General features: G+C 35.2%; 1 protein-coding gene across 1 annotated transcript in view; it reads right to left on the reverse strand.

Annotated features, from left to right (window-relative positions):
• Window positions 1-18,776, reverse strand: part of FAM20A (FAM20A golgi associated secretory pathway pseudokinase) — a 68,574-nt gene that overhangs the window by 17,956 nt on the left and 31,842 nt on the right. The window lies entirely within an intron of this gene.

Genomic DNA, 18,776 nt, shown 5'->3' on the forward strand with positions numbered 1-18,776 from the left:
TAGCATTCTATGCACTGGGGCATCTAGATGCCCTCAATAGGCTTACAATCAGTAGTGTGGGCTGAAATCAGCTTGCCTTAACTCTAGAATCTGTTAAATTTTCAGTGTGAACATTTATAACTTGGAAATCACCATAGGCTACAAATCAGGATTTGATTTGTTGTTTTGTAGATTGTCTTAAGTCAGTGATAAGAAATCGTTAATAATGTAGATTAAATATAGAAGTGTGTCCACAAGTAAATTTTTCTTTTCTTTTGGAAGAGCTAGTTGTTAAATATGTCCCAACACACACCTGCTTATAATATATTTGAGGAGACAGGAAGTTACATACATGAAATAGAAAAAAATACAATGCTATTTAAAATCAACTATAGCTTATGGTTCAGGCTGGGGCAAAGGAACATATATGACACAGTAGAATGTGGAATTTGGGGTCCTCTGATGTTTCCTAATTGTGACCTTGGGCAAATTATTTAACCCTGTTTGCCTTACTTCCTTATCTGTAAAATGAGTTGGAAATGGCAAACTACTCCAGTATCTTTGCTAGACAACCCCAAATGGGTCATGAAAAATCAGACACAATTGAAAACAATTAAACACTGCCACACCTAAACTCAAGATAGTGAAGGATCATCACCATGGAATGGTCAGGGCAGGCTTTATAATAGAAATCACCTCATTTTTAAAGTACTGAATTTTGATTAGTAGAGAGATAAAATGAGAGAAAATATAGGCACAGAATGTTTGAGAAATTCAGTCTGGTTTGAGTTGAGAACAAGTGGGAGATAACAGTTGAATACATATAGAAAAATCTGTCTTGATTAGCAATGATTCTTTGGGAAAATCATTTTCCTTATTTGCAATATTAAAATTTCCTTATTTATAAAATGTTAAGGACCATTAAGGAGTTCTTTGAACTCATCCTTTTGAATTGCTCCATTTTCCAGTAATATTGAACCCAGAGCATTCAGAAGGTCTTAAATGTACCAAGGACAAAGTTCTCCCACCCTGTGCAGCTGGGAGTCATAAATAAACAGACCATCCTATGTTCATAGTCTATCAGTTCCTAAGGAAAAGAAATGTGGCTTTCATCATCACCGTATTTCTCCCTTTGAGAGGGGTTTTGTCTTTTTCCTATTTTTACTAGCGTTTCCCTCTTCCCATTTCACACTCCTTTAGATGGAGATTTGATTTCCTCTTCCCTCTTTTGTCCTGTTGTCATAAATATGTAAACCTCTGTATGGACTGTGAACTCTTTGGTTTACACAGGCATGCTCACTTCTCTAGCAATAAACTTAGATTTCACATTTTTCATGAAATTGTGATTGTCTGTTGACAAAAATTATGGGGTTTGACAAATTCTAAGATCCCTCTAACTTTAAACACAGGCGACATGACTTCCATCCATAGGCTAGGTCAGGACTTTTCATATTTTTTTGGTCTTAGAACCTTTTATGCTCTTAAAAATTACTGAAGAACCCGAAGATGTTCTGTTTATTTGGGTTATATCTACCAATATGCACCATAATAAAATAAAAATTGATACAATTAAAAATATTTGTCAATTTAACATGACAATTAAAAATATAAATTAACAGATTTTTGAAAATGAAAACTAACTATACTTTCCAAATAAAAGAAAAATTAATGTTGAGAGTGACATTTTTGTTTGTTTTGGATATTATTGCAAATCTTTTCAATGTTCAATGAGTCATTCAATTTTTGGTGATATGTTGTTTTGGTCAAAGTATGTAAAGAAAATCTATTTTCATACAGATATATAGTTCAAAAGGGTAAGGTTTTTTTTTTTTTTACAGTGAAGTACTATTTTGATATTATTATGAAAATACTTTTGATCTCAGAGATCACTTGAAATAGTCTCAGGATCCTCATGGATCACACTTTGAAAATTGTTAAGCTAGACAAACTACTATAATGTTAGGCCACAGCTGGAAATGTGAATAGGTGGGTGGGACTTCTACAGCAGGTAGAATACTTGATTGCTCTCCTTACTTTCATGGGCTATATGACAACCAGATTTGAGTGCCCTCTGAGGTGATAATCATCTTTATAATGGATGGTGTTTAATTTCATAATTTTGTATTTTCAGATGTTACTCCAGCTCTAATTGGATCAACAGACAGGGGTAGTGAAAGAACTGAAAGACTTCTGAAAAGGCTTGGGGCAGGGGAAAGTTAGATGGGCTTGGCAATAGCTTTTGTGACTCTAAAACTATAATCGCTTATAGAATTTGTATGAGATTCTTTTCTGCTTGCCAGGGCTTATCCCTTTTTCTAATGTTTATCCTTTTCTGAAGCTAAGAAAGCATAAGTTGCAAATAAATATAATCATTTTCTCTATTTTTATCCCATCTGTGGAGAAAACTATACTGCTTAGCTGTCCGAAATATGATTGACATATGCAGGGAGAGCAGTAGCTATGTTAACAGCAAGAAAGTAGGGCAAAGTTCACCAGTTTCACCTAATCTTTTTCAATCCAGCTCCCAAAATGAGATTTTCATGGGTCAAAATGGGCATTGATAAGAGTGGAGAGTTGCTGAGAGGCATTCACCAACCCTAAATCAGATAGTAGCCAACCTGTTGTTACGGTGTTAGGCAGAAATAAAGGAATTTAAAAATGGTAATGTCTGAGGCTTTCTCTAAAAAGAAGTCAACTGTTATTTTATTAGGCACCTATTGTGTACCGGTCCTGTGCTAAGCACAGGGGATAGAAAGAAAGGAAATAGACAGTTTCCTACCCTCAAGTTGCTCACAATTTAATGGGAGAAACAACATACAAATAGCTAGTACAAACAAGCTAAATACAGGGCAAATGGGAAATAGTCTACAGAGGGAAGGCACTATAATTTAGAAGGATCAGGTTTACCTCTCAGACCTGTGTAGGAGGAAGGGGATTTGTGACCAAAGAAGAACTAAAGGTCATTATTGAGCACAAAATAGATTGATCACAAAATTTTGTATAAATAAAACTAATGTGGAGAGGATTAGAAGGGAAGCAATAAACTGGGAAAACATTTTTACAGCTAAAGATTCTGATAAAGGCCTCATCTCCAAAATATATAGAGAACTGACTTTAATTGATACGAAATCAAGCCATTCCCCAATTGATAAATGGTCAAAAGATGTGAACAAACAATTTTTGGATGAAGAAATTGAAACTATTTCTAGTCATATGAAAGAGTGTTCCAAATCATTGTTGATCACAGAAATGCAAATTAAGACAACTCTGAGATACCACTACACACCTGTCAGACTGGCTAAGATGACAGAAAAGAAAACTGGGACACAGATGCATTGTTGGTGGAGTTGTGAACAGATCCAGCTATTCTAGAGAGTAGTTTGGAACTATACTAAAAAAGTTATCAAACTGTGCATACCCTTTGATCCAGCAGTGCTACTACTGGGCTTATACCCCAAAGAGATACTAAAGAAGGGAAAGGAACCTGTATGTGCCAAAATGTTTGTGGCAGCCCTGTTTGTAGTGGCCAGAAACTGGAAATTGAAGGGATGTCCACCAATTGGAGAATGGCTGAATAAATTGTGGTATATGAATGTTATGGAATATTATTGTTCTGTAGGAAATGACCAGCAGAATGAATACAGAGAGGCTTGGAAAGATTTACATGAACTGATGCTAAGTGAAATGAGCAGAATCAGGAGATCATTATACATTGCAACAACAATACTATATGATGATCAATTCTGATCATCTGCATCAATTCTGATGTGGCTCTCTTCAACAATGAGAGGATCCAAATCAGTTCCAATTGATCGGGGATGAACAGAACTAGCTACACCAGAGAAAGAACACTGGGAAATGAATATGGACCACAACATAACATTTCCACCCTTTCTGTTATTGTTTGCTTGCATTTTTGTTTTTTTCTTCTCAGGTTATTTTTAATTTTTCTAAATCTCATCTTTCTTGCGCAACAAGATAATTATATAAATATGTATACATATATTGTATTTAACATATACTTTAACATATTTTACATGTATTGGACTACCTGCCATCTAGGAGAGGGGGTGGAGGGAAGGAAGGGAAAAGTTCAAACAGAATTTTTTGTAAGAGTCAATGTTGAAAAAATTTCCCATGCATATGTTTTGTATATAAAAAGCTATAATAAATTTTTTTTAATTTAGAAGGATCAGGAAAGGCTTCTTGTAGAATGTATGATTTTAGCTGAAAGGAAGCCAGGAGGTAGAGATTAGGAAGGAGAACTTTCCATGAGTGGAAGATCTTCAGTGAAAATGGTGAGTCTTGTTGGGGAACATCCAGTTTCTCAATTTAGTAACTGTGAGTGGGGGCACTATAAGCTGTAAGAAGATTGGAAGGATATGGAAGTGTATTAAGTAAGAGAGTCATATGGTCAAACCTGTGCTTTTTAGGAAGATCAAATTGACAACTGAGTAGAGGATAGATTTGGAGTTGGGAGAAAACTGAGACAGCTAGACCAACCATAGCACTGGTCCAGGTGTGAGGTGATGGTTTGTACCAGGTGGCAGTGTTACAGAGAAAGAGAAATATGCAAGAAATGTCATAAAGGTAAATATATATATGGAGATATATATATATATATATATATATATATATATATATATATATATATATATTCCTTTGTAATAGATTGGATGTAGAAGATGAGACAGTAAGGAGAGGATGACACTTAAGTTGTAAAAATGGGGAGCCATATATGGGGAGGGGCTGGAGTTGAAGAAGTACACAGTATGGGAAGGGAAAGGAAGAAAAAGTTACATAACTTTATTATATATTTAAAAGTAATAGCAACTTGTACATAATATATTTGCAGTTTCACATACAATTATCTTCTCCTTCCATTCTATTATATTATGGAAATGCTTGTTTTACTTTTTAAGTTCAGAATAAATATATTTTTAAAAGGAAATGGGTGACTAAGAGGATGAGTCTTAATTACAAAGAAAATTGAGAGTCCCTGGGGCTATGATAAAAAATTAAAAACAACACCAAACTTTTCCTCTGTAAAGAAGAGGCCAGCCAGAGGCAGCCCTAACAGCAGGAAACAAGAGAGGATCTGCAGAATTCAACCCTGTTGTAGACCAGCATAGGATAGCTTGCATTTATACAGCACTTTTAGGTTTATAAAGCACTTTATGAATATTATTTTCTTGGCTCCTCTCAACAACTGAGAAGGTGATCCTGGACACAGAGCCTTAGGAGTTCGAACATATCTGACAGTGATATATATATATATATATATATATATATATATTTTTTTTTTTTTTTAATATTCTCATCCATGTTTTCTGGGCATGTTAATAATTCCCTTTTCCACCAGTGATGTGGAAATATATAAAATATACCGCTGTATGTATGGGCCTGGGGAGGGAGAAGAGGGTCATTCTATGAAGCTTATGCACTATCTTTTGCTTTAAAGTAATTATACTTTGTTAGTGTAGTAACATTGGTGGATGCTTAGGAGTAGTGGTATTGAGGTGGTATTGTATACCATGGGCTTGGGAAACCTTAAGAGTTTTTGTGTTAGTGGGTGCACTGGTCCATATCAATTGCATAAATTTAGGGTTTGAGAAGTGAGTAAGTTTCTCTTTCTAGAAAGTCACAGTTGGATTTTCTGTCAGCAAACTATTCCTAAGAGTTTTCATAGAAACAGAGGTAAAATAGAAGCATAGTAAAAATGGAAAAATAGGAAGCTAGATGGCTGAGTGAATAAGAGGTCAAAAAGACCTCAGTTCAAATTCAGTCTCAGACATTTTACTAGTTGTGAGATCCTGGGCAAGTCATTTAATACTGTTTGTCTCAATTTCTCACTGGAGTGAGAGGAGTGGAGGAAGAAATGCAACACTTCAGTATCTTTGCCAAGGAAACTCCAAAAGGGGTCACAGAGAATCATACATGACTAAAAAGGACTGAACAAAAATGGAAAAACAACACAACACACTGGACTTGGGGTCAGAAAAGGTAATTAGAATTCTGATTCAAATGCTGAGTAGCTGTGAGTCAACTTCTCTGCGGCTAAGTGAGTTGTGAAAGTTGGTTTGGCTATTCTAAACTTTGTTACTCTTCAACCCTCCCACATCTTCCTCTCTGAGTTCCTCTCCCTTCCTCCCTCCTCTCCTTAGCTGAGTATCTTTGCTCATACTTTACTGAAAAATTAAGGCCATCTGCCATGAACATTTTTTCTTCCCTTCTAATCATCTCCAGATCACTGACACTGTTCCCCATGTTTTTCTTTAGTTTCTCTTTAGTAAGACCAACCCTTCAATATTTATCCCTCAAATCTTCTCCAGAAGATTCTTCCTATAATCATGACCTTCCTAGCTCTGCCCCTCATCAATATTCATGTGAACTATTCTAATGGTTTTCTAATTTCCTTGACTCAACTTTCTCTGAAGCTTAATCTGTCTCCCACATAAATGACAAAGTGACACACCTAAAACATAAGTTAGACAATTTTTTCTTTAACCCTTTTTAGAAAAAAAATTCCCCATTACTTCTAAGACAGGGGGTTTTACTCTTTTTTGTTATGTACTTCTTTCATAGGTGAAGTCCATGGAAAGTCCTTTCTTGGAATAATGTTTTTAAGAACATAAAACAAAATATATAAAATTACAAAGGGAACCAATATACTGAAATGCAGTTATCAAAATCTTCAAAAAAAAAAAAAAAAAGAAAGAAAAGAAAAGAAAATAATTCCTGGATTCCAGATTAAGTAGCACTGATCTAGAACCAAATATAAATTCCTTTGACATTTAAAGCTCTTCATACACTGGCTTCATCCTATTATCACTTCTTATCACACATTACTCCCACTATGGTCCAGTCAAACTAGACTTCTTACCATTCCTCACACATGGCACTTCATCCCTTCTGCCTCTTAGAATCCATAGTTCTCTTCAAGACTTAACTCAAATGTCAAATGACAAACTCAAAAACTTTTCCTAAATCTCCCCTCCCCCAACGAATACTGGTGTCTTCCTCTCTATTTTGTATATCTTTGTATTTAGAATAAAACACATATGGGATGTAGGGGGTGCTCACTAGGACTAGCACCTCTGTGTGAAAACTTGCTGAGTTCTTTTCAGGGCTGCTTATTCACTTTTGGTGTTCACATGCACCCATCTGTCACCCGTGACTCCAAAAAGCTGTAGTATGCAAAGTGGCCATACCTGGTAAACCTTCTCAACAGATGGGTTAAACCAAGTTGAGGCTAACTGTTGAGGATGTGTTTACTCCAAGCATATGGGAAGACTACTCCCCGCTAATGGGTGGATGAGGACAATTTGTTCCAGTGGTTTGGAAGGCAGTTATAGCAGGTGTTGTGGAGTACTTAGAGTTGGTCAGGCATTGAAGACACCAAGGTCATCCATTGCATCACCAAACCTCTCAGAATTTTGTTCTGCTATTGTACTTCAATGACAACTTTGTGCAACTCTGCCTCTCTTAAATCCAATTTATTTGCAAGTCAATACATCAACCATGATATCATTGGTCCTCTTTGAAATTGAAGGATGAACAGCAACATTTCTTTGTATTTTTTCACTTCATATTTATTCCACTTCACTTATGGGGAAGGAGTTTCATTCTGGATATACTTTATACTTAGAGCCTAGCATAGTGTGAAGATTAGGTACTTAAAAAAGAATTGTTCATTGAATTAAATTGAAACAACATGGAAAGGGTCTCTTTTTGGTGACAATGACTTTGGCTATCCTTAAAAGCTAATATTTTAAAGAATGAGGTAACTGTGTAACATTTGAACATTTTAGATCATACAGAGTAGAGCAAGAACCAATTAGGAGTGGTTGTCATGGAGACTACAGACCAAGAAGCTGATGACATCTCAAAAAAGACTGCTTTTCTGAGTAATAACAAAATACTGTGCTTTTAGGGAAAAGCCTTTAGGATCATCCTATATTTGAAAGTAACATTTTTGTGTGCCATATTTTAAATCATTAAATATGGTCATTAGTGCTCCATGGAGCAAAGAAAGAACCTTAGCATCCAAAAGACCTTGCAATCTGACTTCTGACTACATTACTCACCTGAAACTATTGTCTCCAAAGTTACTAATGACTGTCTTAATTGCCAAGCCCAGTGACCTTTCCTCAATCTTCATCATTTCTAATTTTTCTGTATTGAAAAATTTGACCCTCCTCTCTTCAGGGAGAGCAATGGATTGGATCTTCATTTCTGCCTTTTGGAATACCACTTTTCCTTTAAGAGCCAACTCAAGTGCCATTGCTTCTGAGTCTTGTCCCAATCTTTTTACCTTCCCTTTATCCCTACAAAAATGCTACCTTGTATATCTTTCATATCTACTAAGATATTTCTTTTCCCCTGATATTTTTTTCCCTTGATAGAATGTAAACTCCTTCTGGGCAGGGATTATTTAATTTTTTTCTTTGTATCTTCAGCACCTAACACAGTAACAAACATAGTAGCAGGCAATAATTGCTTTTTGATTAATTAGGATCTAGCTGAACCTTCCCTGAGTTCACTTAGGACAGACAGTAATTAGTAGCCAAATTAATGAGGCTCTTAAGACCTGTTTAGACAGGACTAAGCATGGCAGGTGAGTGAATGTGAGGGTTGGGTAGGAGTAGAGGGTTTGGGCAATTTGGCAACTATTTGCTCCTCCTTTTCTCTTTAGATGTGGGAAAATGAGAACATCTGGAAGGTGCTAAAAGAAATATTTCTTTTTCTTCTTGAATGAGGGGAAGTCAGAAACAATTTGGGAGTGGGTAGTGTTAATTAGCCAAGTGCTAGGAGTGTTTCAAGAAGAGAAGGTGAACAGGGTGATTCAGAGGATTGAAAAAAGATTAGGAAACAGGGATTTAAAAAATCCTCCTGGCTCTCTTTTTCATTTACTACATCATTTTCGACAAGGACCTGAAAAACATCATTTTGCTTAGCTATAAAATTGGAACAACAGGACTAAGATGTGTTCAAAGACAGGAATAAAGAGAAAGGACATTGTAAAAGGGGAAAAAATTATTGAAATGTCAAATTTATTTCTAGGCCAGTACCTCTAGGGCACAGAAATCTTTTTTTTTTTTCTATTGGTTAATCCATATTAAATGCTATTTATACAATATTGTAAATAAATTATGTATAAAAATGAATTATTTTGTTTTTTTGGAAAACAAATCAATGTTTTAATATTCAATAACTTTAGGATAAACAGGAGCCTCGGCAAAAGATATAGATTGAAAAATGAGAGAGGCCAAAGGTTTGTAGACTATTTAGAATACATACTCATATGTGTGTGTGTATATTTCTTTTTTTACCAACTTCCTATCATAGAACCATTCTATTTGGCAAAAACACTGACAAAAGTTGATGAAAAACAGATTGATAGACTATGTCTAATGGCATAGGCAACATTTTGTACTTGTAGTGTTTTATGTCTCCTTTGAGACAAGGAAAATCTTAAAATCAAGATTAGCCACTAAATTAACCACAGTTCTTATGTCTTTTAGGTCTGCTTTCCTTTGAATTACTATGGGTATTGAATGTATAACAGGAAGAAAGGACAATGAGAACCCAGTCCTTAAAGAATAAACGATATGCTTAGCCTGCCACAATATTTATGTGAAGGTTTTGTAAAGCCTGATTCCAGAAATGCACAATTAAAGGGACCTTTCCTTTCCCACTTAAGATTCTCTCTCTCTCTCTCTCTCTCTCTCTCTCTCTCTCTCTCTCTGGTCTGATTACTACATGGTGAAGAAAAACCACTAAATTGGAACAGGGTATCTTTAAGAAATCTAGAATGGATGAATTCTCTATTCCTTGATCATGATCAAAGGTAAAATTATTGTAGACTGCTAAAAAAATGGTAACAAGCATTAGTGATAGTTTTATCTCTCCAACTTGGTAGCCATGTGGTTATGAACAAATGGTACCTTCATTTCAATGTATCTTTGTGTTCTTTCTTGATCTTAGATGCATGAGTATCTGAGATGGAGCAAACCAGGTTGTGAATTTTGAAAAATCAGAAGAGCCAGCAGAAGCCTAATACCTGGAGATCACAGTGGAGTCTGTTAGTAGCTAAAACATCCAAGTTTACTGAGAATCCAACCCTGAGGAACAATATGCTGGATTCAGCCAAGAAGTAAACTTGGTGGGAGCAAATGTTTGTAGCAATTATTTTGAGTTCACTTTCTTCATTTGGAAAAAATTTTGGTTGCCTTTTAAGAATGGATCTGATTTTGGTAGTGAGGATTGAGAGAGTAGCACCAATTTCTATGATACATATATGTTGTAATCTTATTTTTTTTTTGGTCTGAATCAGTTTATTAAAGTATTTGTAATTTTTCTGACTTCCTCAAATTATTGTTGTTCTTTACTAGCAAAACAATATTTTGCTGCATTTATATAGGAGTTTAGCTATTTCCCAATTTTTGGTTACCTACTTTAGTTCTATTCTTTTGCTTTCCCCCAAAATACTGCTATTAATATTTTGGTTTATTTGGGATGGTTCCTTTGTCATTTGGTTCCTTGGAGATATAGACTCAACAGAGAAACCAGTGAGTCAAAGAACTTAAAATTTTTTCTTTCTTTTTTTTTTTATTATTAAAGCTTTTTATCTTTAAAACATATGCATGAATGAGATCAACCAAATCATTTCCAATGGAGCAGTAATGAACTGAACCAGCTACGCCCAGAGAAAGAACTCTGGGAGATGAGTAAAAACCATTACATTGAATTCCCAATCCCTATATTTATGCCCACCTGCACTTTTGATTTCCTTCACAAGCTAATTGTACAATATTTCAGAGTCTGATTCTTTTTCTACAGCAAAATAACGGTTTGGTCATGTATACTTATTGTGTATCTAATTTATATTTTAATATATTTAACATCTACTGGTCATCCTGCCATCTGTGGGAGGGGGTGGAGGATAAGAGGTGAAAAATTGGAACAAGAGGTTTGGCAGTTGTTAATGCTGTAAAGTTACCCATACATATAACCTGTAAATAAAAGGCTATTAAATAAATTAAAAAAAAAAAAAGAAATGACCAAAAGGATGATTTCAGAGAGGCCTGGAGAGACCTACATGAACCGATGCCAAGTGAAATGAGCAGAACCAGGAGATCATTATACCTGGCAACAACAACCCTATAAGATGATCGATTCTGATGGACGTGGCTCTCTTCAACAATGAGATGATTCAAACCAGTTCCAGTTGTTCAGTGACAGAGAGCCATCTACACCCAGAGAAAGGACTATGGGAACTGAGTGTGGGGCACAATATAACATTTTCACTCTTTCTGTTGTTGTTTCTTGCATTTTGTTTTCTTTCTCAGTTTTTTCCTTCTTGATCCAATTTTTTTAATGCAGCAAGTTAACTGTATAACTATGTATACATATATTGGATTTAACATATATTTTAACATATTTAACATGTATTGGACTTCCTGCTAGCTAGGGAAGGTGGTGGGGAGAAGAAGGGGAAAATCTGGAACAGAAGGTTTTGCAAGGGTCAATGTTGAAAAATTACTCATGCATATATTTTGTAAATAAAAGCTTTTTATTTATAGATCCAAAACCCAAACTCCCCAATACTCCAGGATATATTCCCTTGGGCCTGATAATTAAACTCATCAGTAGCAGATAAGTGTTCTCTTATGTTCAAAAACCAAAAACAAACAAACAAAAAAAAACATATGCCTGGATAATTTTTCAACACTGATCCTTGCATAGCCTTGTATTCCAAATTTTCCCCCTCTCTCCATCCCCTTTCCTAGATGGCAAGTATTCCAATAAGAACATAAATAATTTAAATACTCTTTTAATGTAATGGTTTTTTTAAAATAGTTGAACCAATTCACACTTTCCTCTACAATGTATTAGTGCATCTAATTTTTCATATCTCTTTCTACAAGTACTGTTTAGATATGTTATTATCTTTGACAATTTGGTGGATGTGAGGTTAAACCTTAGAATTCTTTAATTTTGCATTTCTCATTGGAATATTATTCATAGAGTTGTTGATAGTTTGCATTTCTTCTTTTAAAACTTCTCATATCTTCTGATTGCCTATGTCTTGCATAAGGTAATTCTTCTGGAAGAATTCTATTATAACATTATTGTTGCAGTGGAAAGAACACTAACTTGAAAGGAGAACTAGATTCCAATCTGTCATCTACTGGCTGAGTGAATGTGAGTAAATCACTTTCCTTCCCTGGGTCTTAGTTTCCTGCCCTGTAAAATGAGGGATTGGTTTACATGATCTATAAGTTCTTTCCTGCTCTAGTCTAAAGTTCTAAAATTATTTACATTAAAAAAAGTTAAATGTTACTTGACAGTCTTCACAATTAGTGAATGTGAAAACATCTGAAGGAGAAGTAGAGAAGCAATTTAATCTTGAGTTTGATCTTCTTTATAGACTTTGCTACAAAATTTTGTAGTGCTATCTAAGTCATTGTTATTAGTGAGAAAGAAAATATTTTAGATATTCGACTCTCTATACTTCAAGACTCATGTGATAGAGTTTCAAGCCTGAACTTGCTACAACTGCTTGAGTCTAACAGAAGAAAAAACTAACAAATGTCAAATATCTTTATAAAGAGGAGATAATAAGAGAAACCCAGAAGGTTGTCACAGAATATATATATAGTATAAAGGGCAATTGAGAGCCATTTTCCTTGAATTTGGGTTGTAGGTAAAATTTAATAGTGACCAAGATTTGGCATAAATATATAGGCATTTCCATCTACTACCTTGAGGAATCTAGAGTCAAAGTAAGATGAAATTCTAGGATTTCAAACATTGATGATAATGATTTCGTGTTGTTTTTTCAGTAGTGGTAAATAAAGTTCATTACATATTTGGACAGTTTTAATATAGACATATTTAAGGAGACATACTCAAGAGGAAACATAGGAAAGAAAGTGAGAAAGCACAGTGAAGAATACTTTGGTTATAATCACTTGAGATAGAAACAAAAACAATGTCATTGAAGCATACTCTAGACAACTTAGATTGAAAGAGGAAAAAAAGGAAGAGTTCCTGGAAAATATCATAATCCTGAAATAAAGGCATGATATACAAATGATGGGAAGTTTCAATTATGTGGACATCTGAAATGGAATCTCTGCCAATCTTTTGATTGATATCAAAGAAAGCACAAGACCACTTCTCAGGATTAACAGGATGATAATAAACAATGAAAAGAATGCCTGATACTAAATGATTATTTTGCTTCTGTTTTTCTCCTCCGTGATGATCATTGGACTGGAAAGGACAGAACATAAATGGCTAATAAGAGCTTAATGCGCAAGATAATTAGGGAGATATTGAGAGAACACTTATCTACTACTGATGAGTTTAATTATCAGACCCAAGGGAATATATCCTGGAGTATTGGGGATAAAAATGGATATGATTGAATGACTGGCAGTTTTCTTTGAATGTTAGAAAACAGAAAAGATGCCATCGGACTAGGTAAAGATTCCCATGTTCAAAAATAAAGTGGGCTGTTCAAATTCAAAGGTCAATGACCTTGGCTTCAATTCCTGGCAACTTTCTTAAATATATTATTAAAAGGATAGTTAGTGAACATCAAGAACAGGTATATCATGAACTGATATAAAGGGAAGTGAATAGTCCCAGAAGAACTTTGTACACAGTAACAGCAATATTGTATGATGAACAACTGTGAATGACTTATCTATTCTCTGAAATACAATGATCCAAGGCAATTCCAAAGAATTCATGATGAAAAATGCTATCTACCTCTAGAGAAAGAACTAATGTTATCTGAACATAGATTGAAGCATATTCCTTCCCTTCCTCCCTCCCTCCCTGCCTTCCTCTTTTTTCCCTTTCTCCTTCCTTCCCTTTCTTCCTCTTTCCTCTCTTTTTCTCTTCCTTCTTCCTTCCCTCCCTTCCTTTTTTCTTGCACAAAATAACTAATATAGAAATGTTTTATGTGATTGCACATATATAACTTATATTAGATTGCTTACCATCTCAAGGAGAGGGGGAATTTGAGAGAGGGTGGGATAAAATTTGAAACTCAAACCTTAAAAACAACCAATGATAAAAATTATTTTTACCTATAATTGGGGGGAAATATTTAAAAAAGAATGTAAAAAAGAAAGAACAGGTTATGACAAACTAATCTATTTTCTTTTTCTTTCTTTTTTTTTTTTTTTTACAGATAGATCTACTAGATTCAATTAGATTGATGGGGAGAATAATATGGATACAGTTTTTTCTAGATTTGAGTGTAGTTCATGTAATCACAGAAAATAAGGGTCATATAACAAAGGGTCATATCATATAACATATAATAAGGCACAAAAAAGTGTCTTACTACTGTCATTCTTTTTTAACATGTGAAACATTTCTTTGATTAGGTTAGAAGGGCAGATGGCCATTGGTTACAGAAAAGTCAGCCATACCCCTCTAGAGATCCTTTAAAAAGCTAAAGCTACCAGATATTGAGGGCAATTTGAATTCGTCAGGGAGTTTAAGGATTTCAAGACTGGGAAATGCTAAATGGAATGCAATCTCCATACCTTTATTAAAGGGTAGGAAGTGAAATAGAGGGGAGGGATTTTCTCTTTCTCTTTCAATAGCCCATTGAGTTTTGCTCAAGCTTCTTGCCCACATATAGTAGAGAAATTTTTGCAGAATTGGAGAGATTCAATTGTCAAAGAGTCTAGACAATTTAAGATGTCCACAGGAGGGAATATAATGACAATATTCAAAATAAGAAGCAGCTTAAAGGAATTTGACAATAAAAGGCAGAAAATGGAGACAACTGTGGATTCATAAGGGAAATATCCTAACAGTTGAGAGGTAATCTGCAGGGAACTAGACCCAGGAAGCCCAAGTGAATGGCTTTCTCAGCAGAGATGCTTGTGTCCAGAGGGGAAAGCATGGTGAAGATTCCATGAAAAGAAGGAGGAATTGGATTGGGGTCTATAATATTAGAGAGGTGAGGTGCCTTAGCCAAAAGTGCTCGCTATACCGTTTGTTGTTATTAGCATATTATAAGTCTGTTACTGATACTGTGTGTTTCAATGAGAAAGCGTGCCTTAACTTTATAAAGGAAAAGGATAACTTTACCTTAGTAAAGTCTTTGCTTTGAGCTAATTATAACTGTTGACTAACTATTATGGTCAAATTCAATTATGTAAGCTCATGAGCTATAGGATGAGTAGTGTAGATTCAGAGAATATATCGACCCTGGGCTTGTTACCCTTCCTGGACATCCAAAATACACTTCTGAGCACTGAGTTGGGAAGATAAACTAGCAGGGGTATTATATTAGTGAAGTATTTGGCAAATTCTTTAATATTATTTCCATGGAGAAGATAGAAGGATGTGGAGTAATCTACTAGTTGGATTCAGAACTAGTTAAATAGCCAGATCCAGTATAATTATTAATGATTTGATATCGCCTTGGAGAATGGTTTCTAGTGGATTCTGTAGGCATCTGCACTTAGTCTCATCCAGTTTAACATTTTAATCTATGACTTAGATTAAAAAGATGAAAGATAAACATCACATTTAAAAACAACATATATCTGTTAGCAAATGTACTGAATGATGGGATCCAGTGAGATCTTGACTTGGGTTGAACTAAAATGAAATTTAAATAGAGATAAAAGTCATAACGTGAGACTGAAAAATGAAATCCACAAATACAGAATGGTCGAAGTATGTCTAGATAGGAGTTCATCTGAAAAAAATTTGAAGATTTTAGTGCAATGCAAGCTCAATAGAGACTGGCATTTTAATATAGTAATATTTAATTACATTTTACCTCTGAATTGAGAGAGGCATAACATTCAGAACTAGTAAGGTAATAATCCTGCCATACTTAGAACTGGTCATGAAACATCTGGAGTACTATGTACAGTTCTAGGCACCTAATTTAGAAGGGACATTGATAAATTAAGATCCAGAACATCTGGAAAAGATAGCAAAGGACTTTTAAGACCATGTCACATGAGAAAAGCTCAAGGAAACTGGGTATATGTAGCCTGGAGAAGAGATATAGAGTTGAATATAAGAGCTGTCTTTGAATATCTAAATAGCTGTCATGTGGAAGATGGATTAAATATATTATTCTTAGCTCAGAAGGCAGAAATAGGTGAAATGGATTGAAGTCATGAATAAGTATATTTAGGTCCAATTTTTTTTGAGTAGAATGGCCACTTCAGTTCATAGTGGGTTCCTCCTCAGTGGTGGTCTTCAGGAAGAAGCATAATACTCTCTAATTGTGTGAGTTGTAGAGGGAATTCTTGTTCAGATACCAGTTGACCTATAAGGTTTCAGTAGCCCTTTCTAACACTAATATTTTTGTTTGTCTATAACTGTTGGGAAATTTTTCCTTACATTAAGCATAAATCTAATAGTCTTTCTGATCTCTTTCCAATCCTATATTCTGGGAACAGCAGCACAAATTTCCTTCTTCAACGTAAGTTTCCTTTATATATTTCAAGATAAGCATCATATCTTATGTAAAGCTTTTCTTTTCTAGGTTTAAAATTTCTATTTGCTTCTAATCATCCATATAACGTATGATCTGATGGCTGGGTATAGAAGTTTTCTCCTAAAGAATTGTGACCAGAACTAAAGAGAAAACTCTAGGAATGATCACAATAGGGCACAATGGAACTAATATCTCCCTTATTTTGATGAGTCTGCTTCTCATATACATAGCCTCTAATAATGATACACTTTTGGCTTTCATATCACACACATTGTTAACTCATGTTATATCCACACCCACTAAAATCCTTAGAACTTCTAATAATGCTTCCCCCAATTGTGTACTTGCAAAGTTATTTTTCATTAAGCACACCAATTTCATATTTAATAAAATATAAAGATTTTCTTTACATATAGATTCATGCCTTATTAGAATTCAAGCAAAATCTAAATGTGAAGACAGAAAACAAATTTCAGCTTTCTGCCTGAGGAGTAGGCAGTGGAGACAAAACATTGCACTGGACATGAAATGATGTCAGTAGGGGATTTTGCTGACTGTTCAGTGCTTTCCACTTTGCACACTAAGGGGTCCATTATGTAAAATATTGCATACTCTCAGACATCAGTTGATGTCTTCAGCAGTTTTGCTGACCTGCTTTCTTCCCCTTCCTTTACCACCCCTCCTCCCCCCTGCCTTTTTAAAATCTTTGTCAAATGGGATGGCTCACTGAATAAGGAAGGAAGAAGAGATATATTTGGAAATGAATATGATATCAAAATGAAAGGTATTTAAAAAAAGAATACAAGACACACACGCATATACACATCTCCCTCCCTTCACTGCAGAGGTGGAGGACTATAGGTGTGAAAGGCTACATATACTGTTAGATACATTCAATGTGTTTATTGGTCTTGCTGAACTATTTTTTTCTCTCTTTCTTTTAAAGTCTTTGTTATAAGGTTTGACTCACTGCATAAGAGAGTGAGAAAGAATATATTTGGAACAAGATGATGTTTTTAAGAAGGCAGCAGTAAAAAAAAGAGAAGAGACTGCAAACTCTGAATTTTTTTTACTTGTGTTTAACCTATACTTTAATATTTCAAGAATCTGTAATTTCATAGGTAGGGCCACTCCCTTTACCAATGCAAATGTATTTGTGGTGTCAGGGAACTTGACTAATCTTGTACAGTGTCTGGTTCAGCAGCTGAAACTTATTATTATCATCCACAGGACTGAGTTAAAAACACTGTATCCCTTGCAGATATACCTTTGAGTGAAAGATGGAGTCAGTTTGTGAAAAATATTATTGGATGCAGTGTCATAAATAGGGATTCTTGGCTCTGGAGTAAATTTAGGGAAGGCTAGTCATGATATTCAGTGTTCACTCCTGATGGGGGGAACCCTGGAACTATCCTCTGAATTTTGGGGGAGAGTTTCTCCCCCATGTAAGTTCATGTAAGTCCCTCCAAGCTTTTCTGTATTCATCCTGCTGGTCATTTCTTACAGAACAATAACCCTACTTAGCTTAAGTCGTCTCACTGGATTGGAAATCTAGGCCTAGGGGCAGTGACAACATTGAAGGAATTCATTCAGTTGATCTCTTATAAAAAAGGCAATTTTAAACTCATAATTTACAGAGGTCTAAAGTGGCACAGTTACCTACCAGGATCCCTGCCCTATGTGAAGAGACACCCTCTTCTCAAGTGTTTATTTCTCTGCCAGGATTCCTCTGCTAGGATTTCTCTGCTAGGACCTTTCTCTGTCTGCAAGGACTGACTTCTCAGTGTCAATAAAACTTCTTTTTCCAGTCAAACTTTTCAGATTCATGAATTCTTTCATGTTGAACCTGCGCCGACCAGAAGGGGATTATCATACCTCAACTCTCTGCACTGCAACTAACTGCATCATTTTGGTTCCCTGACTGGGAATTGAATCATTTCAGTTCCCTGACCATAGCATTTGGTTCCCTGACTGACCAGGAACCCAGAAAACCTGGATGAGGTAAAGTCTTTTCTTGTTGTTTTATTCTATAGCTGGACACTCAAATATCTGGGAAGGTTTGAGTCATCAGAGTCCTAGGCTCAAGCAGAATTCTCTCAGGGACACCTGGTATGAGAATATCTGCATTCTCTAACAAAAAGGCCCCCTTACTCAGGGAGCAATTTGTCATCTCTCCATCTCTAGATGTCTCTAGAGATGGAAGAGGTGCTATAGAGTCAGGGAAACTAAGGTTTTTGGGCAAAAATGGGACAAAATACCTTTGTTTCTTGATCTTGAAAAATCTCAAACCTAAAAGGCTTAA

This window comes from Sarcophilus harrisii, chromosome 4 (genome assembly GCF_902635505.1).
Source record: "Sarcophilus harrisii chromosome 4, mSarHar1.11, whole genome shotgun sequence".
Taxonomy (NCBI): Eukaryota; Metazoa; Chordata; class Mammalia; order Dasyuromorphia; family Dasyuridae; genus Sarcophilus; species Sarcophilus harrisii.